Consider the following 12,607-nt stretch of genomic DNA (forward strand, 5'->3'; position numbering starts at 1 on the left):
GAGGCGCTTCCCCTCTCTAATTAACTCTGGGGGATTTTGGAGCTATTTATGACTAACTGCCGCTCAAATCAGACTCCTAATTTCAGATGCTTTATTTTACACGGAGACAATGTTCTCATCTTTCTGTTATCTGGTTTCTTTCATACAAATAAATTTAAAGAAACCGGTGATGTCCACAGCTTCCACTTTTGTGACCTTAATCATGAATAATTATTTTTAGAAAAATGGATTGTGTATCTTTTTTTGTAAACAAGTGGCTTGCCTAACGTAGATGTCCCGATAAATAACAACCTCTTGGATGAGTCTACGTGCAAAAACCTTCTGTATTACTAGCCACTTCATATTTCTACGTGGATGTCAACATGCTGACTCCCTGTAGCAAACCACCACTTCTTATTCATTATCTTAATGAAATTTATACCATACACCTTCCCCGTACAGTAAATAACGCTTGGCCTCTGTGTCTCCTAGAGTCACCTCTTTCGTCTCTACCCAAATACAAAGATTATTCTCTCACTCATCATCCAGTTATAATTAAATACCCAGACCAGCTGATCAATCCCACTTTCCTGACCATTTGCAGCTTTTCACTTGGAATTCCATCACATCCGGGTCTCTTTTCGTTCTTATCTTCCTCAGTGTCTTCTGAGATCTTTCATAACAACACCAACCCATCACTCTTAGTTTCAGCTTTCGACACATACTGCATTCTCTTCATAAATATCTCTCCATACACACCTCTTGTTCTAAAAAATATGTTCGTTTATCTTTCTCTCTGTGTTTGCATCACTAAGAAACATCTTTAGTCCATATAGAAGTGGCCTAGATTAATCTAATGATTTCTAACAAACCCCACTCATCTTTTCACTGTTTGTCATTCGTCAGTCAAGACAGTCATCATTTCTGATTTCCAGAAAATCACTGTCATCAATCTCCCTCATGAACACTCTCTGCTGATAATGTCACTGCTAACTCATCTAGACTTATGATTTCTGGGTCTCTAACGTAAAGCCCTTTTTTCAATCACCACATAATATGATGTTCTTACTTCCTTCTCAAATTTCTCCTCCCATTATTGTACCTCGGTTCATATCCAACAGCAGAAGGAATGGGTTTCTTCAATTGGACTCAAGACGCGGTTAATGTAAAAAGTGTAATGAAGCGTTGAAGTCAGCAATGGCATCTCCTTGGTAGGATCTGAACCTACGCATGATAGAAAAGAATGAGGCTAATTTTTTTTTTTTTTTTACGCAAGACTTTGAATTGCGCCGCGGGAGTTAGGGCTTTATTATTTGGGCCAAGGTTTAAAATGATGAGCGTACTATATAACACAACGAACCTGAAGACGATTGAGGAAAACACAAAGATATTTTCACATTATATAGTAGTATTAGTGCCAATGACCTGAGGCTCCAGGGAGGATGTAATGACACACCATGTCAAGAAAACGGCCTTTAAGTATAGTTTAGTTGTTGCACATACATATATTTCGAAGTCAGGTAAATTTTACTAGGGTTGAAAAGACCCATCCATCCCGAATGACAAACTGGTTTACCGGGTATTGCTCGTGAGTTATCCATACGAATACTACCATAAAATGAGAAAATTTCTTTCATTATTCTTCATTCGTATTCAGGCTCGTTTATATGTGCACACACACACACACACACACACACACACATATATATATATATATATGCGTATATATTATATATATATATATATATATATATATATATATATATATATATACATATATATCATTCGAGCTACAAATGTCCTTTAATATCTAAATTCGCTCTACCTCGGAATTGATATATTTTCATATATGTACCGAGGGGGAATTTTTTAGTTGATAATAATTTCGTACCCCCATGGGATCGAACCACCGTCCAGTTGGACGGGGAACGAAATCACCAAACGCAGATGAACTTATAAATGAGCGCAAAATTCACAGATTCTTATGAAGAGTTCAGAATGATGAACTGAGTACCACCAGTTTCTCGCGGTTTTAGGATTAATAATACATGATCCAGTCATAGCATTTTAAATATTAGCATTTAGTTTCATATATACTGGATGTAATCTAGGGGTACAAAACTGATAGTCATCTTGCATTTTCATTTAGAATGTAAGGTAGAGCTTCAAACTTCTACAGAGTCGCATATTATTCCGAAAATGTATCAGTATCCTGTATTTTAGAAGGTTGAGATGAGTTGAATATAGAATTTAGGCCAAAGGCCAAGCACTGGGACCTATGAGGTCATTCAGCGCTGAAATGGAAATTGACAGTAAAAGGTTTGAAAGGTGTAACAGGAAGAAAACCTCGCTGTTGCACTATGAATAAAGTATTAGGAGAGGGAGGAAACTAAGATGAAGAAAGAGAATATGAAAGGATACAGAAAAAGGGACGAAAGTGGTTGCAGCTAGGGGCCGAAGGCACGCTGCAAAGAACCTTAAGTAATGCCTACAGTGCACCACATAACGTCCACTGACGACACTACTCCCCTACGAGGTGTCTTTTAGAAGTAACGCCGGACCTTCACCAGACTGGAAACGCCTCTTGCTTCCTTCAATACCTACCTTTCCGCAAAATAAAATCAAACTCCTTCCTCAAATTACTTATGTCAGCTTAGTCTCACACCTGATCCTGTTATTCAGGAAGGGTAAACGAAACTCGAGGACTATCAATCAAGAGCCTTTGTCGTGGTCATCTGGAAAACTCGTCTGCAAAGAGATATCATTCTAGCATCAGTGCTAAGGCGATGGGCACGTGGGAAACGTTACATATTACTTTCTCTTTGTATTTCATATCAAAGCTCACTCACATGGGTTTACTTTTTAATAATTACAGAGAGACATATGTTAGACATAGGTTATACCTCCTTACTAATTTTGGAATGGTCACCAGTATCCTCATCATGTTACATAACTACTTTGTGAAACGTTTGGTTATAGCTCTAAGGCTTTGGAACTTTCAATGTTGAGTTCTCTACAAGAGAAGCAAAGACGTTGGTGCATTGTCAAAAAACGAATAAATGAATAATTGTACGAGCATAAACGCTTACCTTATCATTCGAAACATTTAAGTTTATCAACTTTAGATGATGGGTTCATCAGAGGTCTGTAGTCTAGTCCTTAGTTTTCCAATAAAATACGTATAGATTAAGATTAACAATGATTGTACCTGTATTGGCATGGGGGTTTATATGAATGCTTCATTGGCGAAAATGGATGATAATCGTAATTTTGTTTTCACCTTCAGTGCTCTGCAAGGGAATATGATTAGAATTGGATATATATATATATATATATATATATATATATATATATATATATATATATATATATATATATATATATGATAAAATTTAAGCCAAAAGTCAAGCGCTGGGACCTATGAGGTCATTCAGCCCTGAAATAAATGAAACAACTGTTAGGAGAGGGTAGATAGCAAGATAGGAAGTAAGAGAATATGAACGGAGGTATAGTACAAGACATGACAGTTGTTGCAGCTAGGGGCCGCAGGGACGCTGCAGAGAACATTCAGTAAAGCCTACAGTGCACTGCGTAAGATACATTGCAGGCACTACCCTTCTACGGCAGTACGCAACCGCACGTTATCCTTCCCTAGGAAATACGACAGCCACATGAATCTTTTTGTGTTAACATCCTCTCCTTTATTTATCTAACCTATCTATTTTCTATACCCGTGATAACTGGCTGCGATAAATTTTGGTCTTGAATTTCGACTTTCATAAAAAATCAATAAGCTACTACAACCAGGAATCACATAATACTGTTTGAGAGCCCTCTTTTTTCAAGGTTTTTTGTCCTTGAATTCCAGGCAAATCAATGATATGATACCCTAACAGTTTATAAGTAGAATTTTCCAAATTCCTCATCCAATCGGGATGCTTTAGGTGCCGCGTTTATGAAAATATATGAGTCTAGTAAGCATGACATGGACACGAAGACATGTAAAGGTCATCAATCGGGCGTAAGCATAGGATCCTAATCGTTGATCCATATTCCTTGGGCAACAAAGGACTCCTGTGCCCTGTGAGGAGGGCATTTACTCAGTCATTTGTTCTTATCTCTGCCCTGAGGAATATCACAACCATATGAACCTCTGTACTGTAGTCAGATCGAGATGTATCGGTAATTATAAGGTTAGTGCTGCAGGAGACGAATTAAAGTTATGGAAAAGTTAAAGGAAAAATGGCAAGAAGTTGTATACTGGCATCTTTGCCGGGACTGAAGAGGTCACTCACTGGCAGCTGCGTCATTTACACAGCCTCAAGAATAGATGTTATCCTTCTGAACATGACGTTACATCTAGGCGTTGGTCGCGCCGACGTTCAAGTTAAAATTCCTAAGTTGATAGGTTTTTTCTTTCTTGCCACCTTAGTATTGTAGTACATATCTCAGCAACAGCAAAGCAATGCAAGCAGCACGAAACTCAAGTCGACAGCGACGTGGAGATTGACTAGGTTAGGGCTACCGGGGATTTCCAAGTCCATGCACTTCTTTTAATCCCTTAAGCCTCAGTAAGGTTTTTTTGTGTGAGATATGGCCCTTGAAAATTCTCCCACTTTGACCAAGAACTTCCGGACTCCATTATGACCCGTCGTCTCTTGCACCTGACCGATAAGGCTCGTTACAGGATTCTACCTTATGCCCAGACCCGAGATTTACTGTCCTCCCCAAGTCACTGAATTCCTAATTCATTTCCTTGTCCTAATACGAATGAAAATAAACAAATGTATATAAATAACTATAGTCATTAATGAAAAAATAAGCTGTAATTCAAAACTTTTACGACAAGATAATATGTTTTCACGCGACTTCTCATAATAAAACGATATCAATCATCCCATAAAATCATTTTATGAAACGACGGCTGTTCTTCCCAGTCGTTTAAAAGGTGTGCTTGGCGGGTTATCTTTTCCACCGATTCGACTGGTCATACGACGACACTTAAAAGGTTTCTGTGTGTGTGTGTGTGTGTGTGTGTGTGTGTGTTGCATTTAAAACTCGTAGGTGTACTTACTTAAAACAAAAGTTGCATATGAACTAGGAATTAAGCGGAAGAAATAAAGAGAAACCTCATTGAAGATGAGAATGATGATTAGCAATCCAGAATCAAGAAGAGTACGAATAGAAGAACAAAAAATGAACAACAATTTACCGACAGCAAAAAAAAAAAAAAAAAAAAAAAAAACAAAAAAAAAAAAAAAAAAAAAAAAAATGGAGCGACCGATGATTTTAGACCAACTTTCCTCATAGCATTCCTCACCAACCACTCCCGGGTGCTCCAAGGTGATCTTCCCACAGTTAGTCGGTCCCTAAAACTAGTTCGGTCTGACAAACGAGAGAGAGAGAGAGAGAGAGAGAAGAGAGAGAGAGAGAGAGAGAACGAACTACGTAAATCTACATTTTTAAAAGTGGAAATTAAATTGTTATAAAATGTTTCAGTAAATTAGTTCGGTCTGACAAAGACCGAGAGAGAGAGAGAGAGAGAGAGAGCGAGAGAGAGAGCAGAGAAGCAGAGAGAACGAACTACGTAAATCTACATTTTTAAAAGTGGAAATTAAATTGTTATAAAATGTTTCAGTAAATTAGTTCGGTCTGACAAACGAGAGAGAGAGAGAGAGAGAGAGAGAGAGAGAGAGAGAGAGAGAGAGAACGAACTACATAAATCTACAATTTTAAAAGGGCAAATTGAAAAGTTATAAAGGTTTCAGTTTTTCCTCGATCATCGGTGTATTCTCCCGGAGTTTCATACGCAGTAGAAGAAGAATAGTAAATTGTTTTATCATATTTTATGCTGTTCTGTTTTTATTTAGATATCATCATCTTGATCATCTTCTAACCTTCTTCTTCTGATCCTCTGAGTAAGTGTGACTCAGTGAGGGAGGGACCTCGTACTTGGGCAGGTTCTCGAAGTATATATATTTTTTTTTTTTTCTCCAGCGAGAGTTGAACTTCTATCCAACAGCAGGCAGACTTATGTTTATTTATGCAAGTAGAAACTGGACCCAGAACACTAATTTGCTTTTAGAGATATGTCAGTACTACTAAGTTACACAGACGCTTTACCCTAGTTTTAGCAATGCTTAACTAATTGCAGTAGACCATCTAATCCTTATAAGTATCATCCTTTTTTTGTTGTTGTCATGTCGTAGGAGTTGCTAAGCCAAGCATTGAGTCCTTGTAAATAGTGGACTTTTTTTTTCTTCTTCTTCTTCTTTGGCCATCCATAGCGTGTATCTCACACAGAGCAGTTGACTAGGAATGAGTTATCTACCGTGTTTCCTGTCTGTGTTACTCTCTGTTAACTTTGATAAATGTTGGTATGGTGGGGTAACCAAATTTCAGATATTATTATGATAAATGATTGAACAGTTACATAACTGAGAATGATTTATACATTAAGTCTTTGTAAGAGCTGAAACTTTTTCTATTTGTTTGCGTTGATAATATATATGTACACGTATACATATAATATAAATATAAATATATATATATATATATATATATATATATATATATATATATATATATATTTATTCTCGTGTATGCTTCATAAATATTTTTCGTTTTAAAACCTGCATAACTAATGCCTATGAAATGTTAAACACACTTTTGGGCTTTGCAAGAGCAGGAAGTTTCCCTTTGCTTTGCGGGTGTATGTATTGTAGTATGTATGTCATGTTGTATGTATGTATGTTATGTTATGTATAGTATGTATGTATGTTGTATGTATATACATATACATATATATACATATATATATATATACATATGTGTATGTATGTATATATAATATATTCATATAAGTGTGCTTGCAAAAAAAAATTAACTATAAAATTTGCGTACGTGAAGCATATAAAATGATAAACTCACATTTAAGGTTTGCAACAACAGAAAAATTGCATCTGCCTTGTATTGATTATCTTGACTTTGGATCCTAGTCCATTTTATTTGTTTAATAAAATTCAGGTTTGCCTTGCATCAAAATGAACAAATATTAGCAAATGTGTAACATCAATGAAATGTGAAATCCAACGAAGGAAACTGATAAAGCAGAACAGGTAAAAATAATTACCGTAAATAATTAATGCGCATCTCCTGAAACTAATTAAAACCCGACGCAGTGCCCAAATTCTCTCTCTCTCTCAGTCCTGCTTCAGAGTGTCACGGATAAGTCCCGAAATGACCCAAGACCTACAGATTCATGGAAAACTTAATAATATGACAACAACAGATGCCCTTCCCCTGACGAGGACAGTTCCAGAGATGAAACCTCTGACATTTTGAATTTGAGGTCCTGCCTACATGTGTAGGGCTGATGCCTTTGTATAATAAGGCGCCCTGTGAGGTATTTAGACCGATAATTTACGCTAAGGTCGGTTTGTTATGACTCTCCATCCTCATTGGAGTGTCTTGGATTTCTAAGTCAGTATCTTCTTTGGGTATGAAGGCGGAGATGTTTCAAACTCATGATGATAATTTCTAAGTTCATTCAGTATCTTCTTTCTGATGTGGGGTTTCTAGTTGAAACACAGAGTACAAAAATATCTGTATTCTCGAAGTCTACATGATGCAGATCAGATATAATGTACAGGTCTGCCAATGATGATGGCTAATTGAAGTCTGACTACAATCTAGTTTACAAATCATAAAGTGAGCAGACAGTAGCTCAAACATACTAACATACACACAGATGACATAGATTACAAGTCATGTAGGCCGTTTGGGTTATAGGTCGCTGTGGTGGTCTCAAGCAGGAAGCTTGGACAACCGTTTACAAAACAAATGATTTGATGACCACAGATGACGGCAAACTAGACACTGACTGATACAAAACGTCATCTTAGCCTACTTTATCTTATCTGGTCTGATCACATTCCTGCAAGCAAACTTGTTGACCTCTTGGGTCACTGGTTTTAATTAATCATAGTTTTAGTTTTTATATATGGAATAACATTCCATATTTTATTATTATGTAACACTTACATATGTTGCCCAGATCATAGTTCTTGACATTGGCTGATCACTGATGACAACAATGGCGGAGAAACATTCTGAAACAAACTCTGGCCCCTCTGCTGTTAAAAACCATTTCTTGGCAAGTTCAACTGGGTTCTCCTTAATTAAGGCAAACAAATACCTCCTTACGCCTCCTTTGTGGAAGACCCAAACAGTGGAACGTTATTGTAATAGAAGTCTACGGACTTCCCATGTATCCTCTGACAGAAGCCCTTTCGACAGCCACCAGATCAGAGTAAATAACTTAGTCCGAATGCTTCACTCACATCAATAGAGAGTTGGTGTTTTCAGCCAAAGGGAACAGAAGTGTCAGTGCTCGTCTGTTTATGAATTCAAGCATACTTTTATATATAAAAAAAAAAAAAAAAAAAAAAAACTCTCCTGCACATCGTCATATATGACATCAATGGATAGGAATATGTGGTGGACCGACTTCCGAGCGGAAGAAAGAATGTTGTCTGCCGTGCTGTTTTGACTTGTCATCCCAAACAACTTGGATATGAGTTCAAACCACCTGAGACCTGAAGTAGGAAGTTATTCTCTCATTTAATTCCCAGTTTCATTGATATATATGTGTGTGTATGCATATAATATATATATACACATATAATATAATATATATGTATATATATATATATATATATATACATATATATATATATATATATATATATATAGTATATAATACATATATATATATATATATATATATATATATATATATATATATATATATATAATATATATATAAGACATTAATGAATCTAGGAATTAAATGAGAGTATATATATATATATATATATATATATATATATATATATATATATATATATATATATATATATATATATATATATAGATTAGTATGTGTGTGTGTGTGTGTGTATGTGTGTAAACACTCATGTATATAAAAAAAAACACGCCCACACAGTCTTCTCCGACAGCTTTTTCTTACACGCTCGAGCAATTTAGGCTCTCTCTCTCTCGTTACATGAAGATGATAGGCATTGTATTGTGCGTCAGTACATCCTCTAAAATTCTAGTTTTTGCAGCTGCTCAGCTTCGATACTTATTCGGAAGATGACATTTAGACTTCGTTTCGTCGGTTAATCAGTGGTTCAGCAATAACCAACAAGCGTCACTACTATTTAAGACGCGACTATCACTATGACAAATTATATAGAGGAATAACTATATAGAGGGAAGTGTTTTGTTTGAGATTTTTTTAGTCTTTTTGCATAAGTATTTTTTTAATCTCCAATATCCTATTAACAGAACCTAAATCTATATCAATCTATGCGACAATACAAAGTATCATTTTAATGTCATATGTTCTGACTCTACGTTGCATACCTCCCTCTCCTGCATATATTGAGATATTTATTAATTACAGTTAATTACGGATGGGCAACCAGGCCAACTCTGAAACCACATGACATGATAAGTACAATGGTACTAAGTATTAAAAAAACCGAAAGCATTCCTTTAAAAAAATTAATCATCAGGAGAAGAATGAGAACGGATGTTAAACATGATGCGCAAAACACTGAAAAAGTGGCGTAAGTCATTTTAAGCCAGTTTTTTTGGCAGGAGGAAGGGCCGAGCTGGCCAACACACTTCTGTTCTGCCAGTAGTCCGACAACTCCTACGCCGTGAACTGGAATATCTACGAACTTCTACACACTTGGCCGGGATAAAAAAACGTACCCGGTATGAAACTCGAGGGGTGACTTTTTTTAGCTTGCTTGAAAATTAAAGGTGTTACGTAAGCTACGCTACTCGAGTAGAGGGTTTATTCGGCCATGTATGCATAATTGCTTTAGCATGTTTGACATATAAATAATTGATTTAGCATTTTTTACATATGTAGATGAGTATGCTTGTCATATCACACAACTTCATTACATTCGATCGCGTGCATTGCATAAGCTATTAACACTGCAGTACAGAAATTACAGTGCATGCATTCAATATCAATAGCGTAAATGTTATCGTCATTGCCTGGCCACCAAAATGGAACTAGAGAAGTGTGTCAATGGTTCCATATTTCATGTATACAGTATACTGGTATGATTTTTTTTTTCTGCGCCGCTGTACCTATTAACTGGTGTTATAGGTTAACCAGGGAAGCCTTTTCGAGCAAAACAGCATACAGGCTTTAAATAAGCCCCAAAGGACAATCATCATTGGTTCGGGTGATAAAAGGAATTATTATTTATTTGTGTGTTTGTCTGCACTACACTGAAACTTGTACTCTGCCCTGATTCCCATTTGTATTAAAACCCCAATGCCTTTTCACCCCGTTTTACAGTCAAGTTATCTTAGTTTAATTAACCAGACAACTGAGCTGATTAACAGTTCTCCTATAGGGCTGGCCCGAAGGATTAGATATTATACGTGGCTAGGAACCAATTGGTTACCTAGCAACGGGACCTACAGCTTATCATGGGATCCGCACCACATTATATCGAGAAATGAATTTCTAATCATCAGAGCGGGGAATCGATCTCCGGACTACCGAATCAGTAAGGGAGCACGTGAACCACTCGTCCAACGAGGAACTCCCGTTCTGCAGTACTGTTCAGTATCACCTGTGGGGGAATTTGCAAGTAGAACTCTGCTTTATGTTCTTTGGATGATGTAATGAAGTCTGTTTTTGTCTACCGGGGAAGACATGATAGAACTAACAGTAAAACGTCAGACCACGCTGTGGTATGTGTCCACGGGGGAAAACCCCAGCATTTTTCATCACCTGTGGTCTCTTCGGCAAACAGTTGCATAACACTCCAGCTTGAGTTCACAGTCCCTCCTTGATTGGGAGCAGCGCTGATTTTCTACCAAAGATGTAGGCTACTACACCTTCCATCATCAGCACTGCCGGTCACCATCATTATGTAGATAGAAGACTTGCGTTATTTAAAAGTTCAAAGCAACTAAGTCCTATGAATGGTAAGCTGTTTGGAACATTTAGTTGCGGAAGTGCATGCCTTGATTCAGTAAAGTAGATCCAATATACATAGCCATTTCAATCGTAAACCCCTCCTCATTACTCCACCTTCTGCACTGGAACAACCCATCGGATGTCTCGTCTGAGATGTGCGATCTCACAAGACTTCTCTGTAATTGTACTTAAATGGGGAAAGCAACGCAGCCACCTGGACTTGCATGTGAGGCACCTGACCTATATGTGACAGGAAATGACCTCTCTTGATGCTCCTCATGCGCCACTACCATTAACTGTACCTATATTGCAACACATTACTTTAAATAATGTCTTTTGTCATCAAAATTGCATGGAAACATTATCCAATGGTCTTTGATTGTTTCATCCGTGCAACTGGTAATGCCACATTCACTCGGGGTTAATCAAGATTTAGTAGCAGCAAATTGTTCAACTGTAGTTCCACGGGGTTTGGAGCCATTAGAATATAGGTGTTAAGAGTTAATAATCCATTTCAGGGTATTGCATTGGTATACTATTATTTAGTCTACGTAATTGGACTGTAATAATCATAGTTTGAATATTCTGCTTACTCTTATTACCTCCCTTTGTAGGTGGATCTGAAAAATTATTGATGTTTCCATTTCGATTTGTTTCACCGTTCCTCATTTTATTGTCTGGCATGTGATTTATCACACAGCAATTTAGAACAATGAAGAATGTGGTGCTTCAAAATGAATTAAGCTTATCAGCACCACAACTATTAGTTAACCTTCCGTTACATTGTTTTTATTGTTTGTCTGGATTGTTTTCACAAAATTTGGTTTGTCACTTATAGAAACTTAAGTTCCTGTAAACCTGCTTTGGTTAATTAATTTATCTCTTGTAACCACGTTGTCTGTCATTTGTATCCTCCCTCAAAAGAGTTGAAGACTAACGATTTATTTTCATAATTACGTGTCCATTTCTCCATCTCATTTTGGAGTCTTTATATTTATAAGTCTGGTCCCGGTGGTGCAGTGCAAATGACCAGCTGTAGCTCGATTCTCCTTCATATTAAAATTTTCTTAATTAGTTGTATGGGTCAAACAAGAATAAACCAGAGGAGAACACTTCAGTATTATAGTACAAAGTTTTTCCTTTCTCATAAAACCCCTTAACTTCTGAGGCTACAATATTTATTTCGTAGAACAGCAATATTCACATAAACAAAACTGCGGCCACTGAGGCCTTGCAGGTTCTCAACCATACCAAGTTAGTTAATGAAATTAAATAAAAACTTTATCTTTTTAATAATACAGCAACATCTTTTTTTTTAATAAAATTTAAATTGAAATAATTCCATTGCTATAAATTTACGATTTAAGGAGTAAAAATAGTTGTTACTGAAGAGGCATTTTAGCACAGTCAAAATGTCATTACTCGATTGTGCACAATCAGCCAGGGCTTGAGAAGCGCTGACCTAAGAGTTTGTGGACTAACTGGCTTATGGGATTTACCATCTTTTTTGCCAAATCATTAAATTCTATATTTACCCATTGAAACATGCCTCGATACAGTCCACCAAAAGAATGGGAACCACTTTAACATTTCCAGTTACTATTGCTTGGA

This window comes from Macrobrachium nipponense, chromosome 6 (genome assembly GCF_015104395.2).
Source record: "Macrobrachium nipponense isolate FS-2020 chromosome 6, ASM1510439v2, whole genome shotgun sequence".
NCBI lineage: Eukaryota > Metazoa > Arthropoda > Malacostraca > Decapoda > Palaemonidae > Macrobrachium > Macrobrachium nipponense.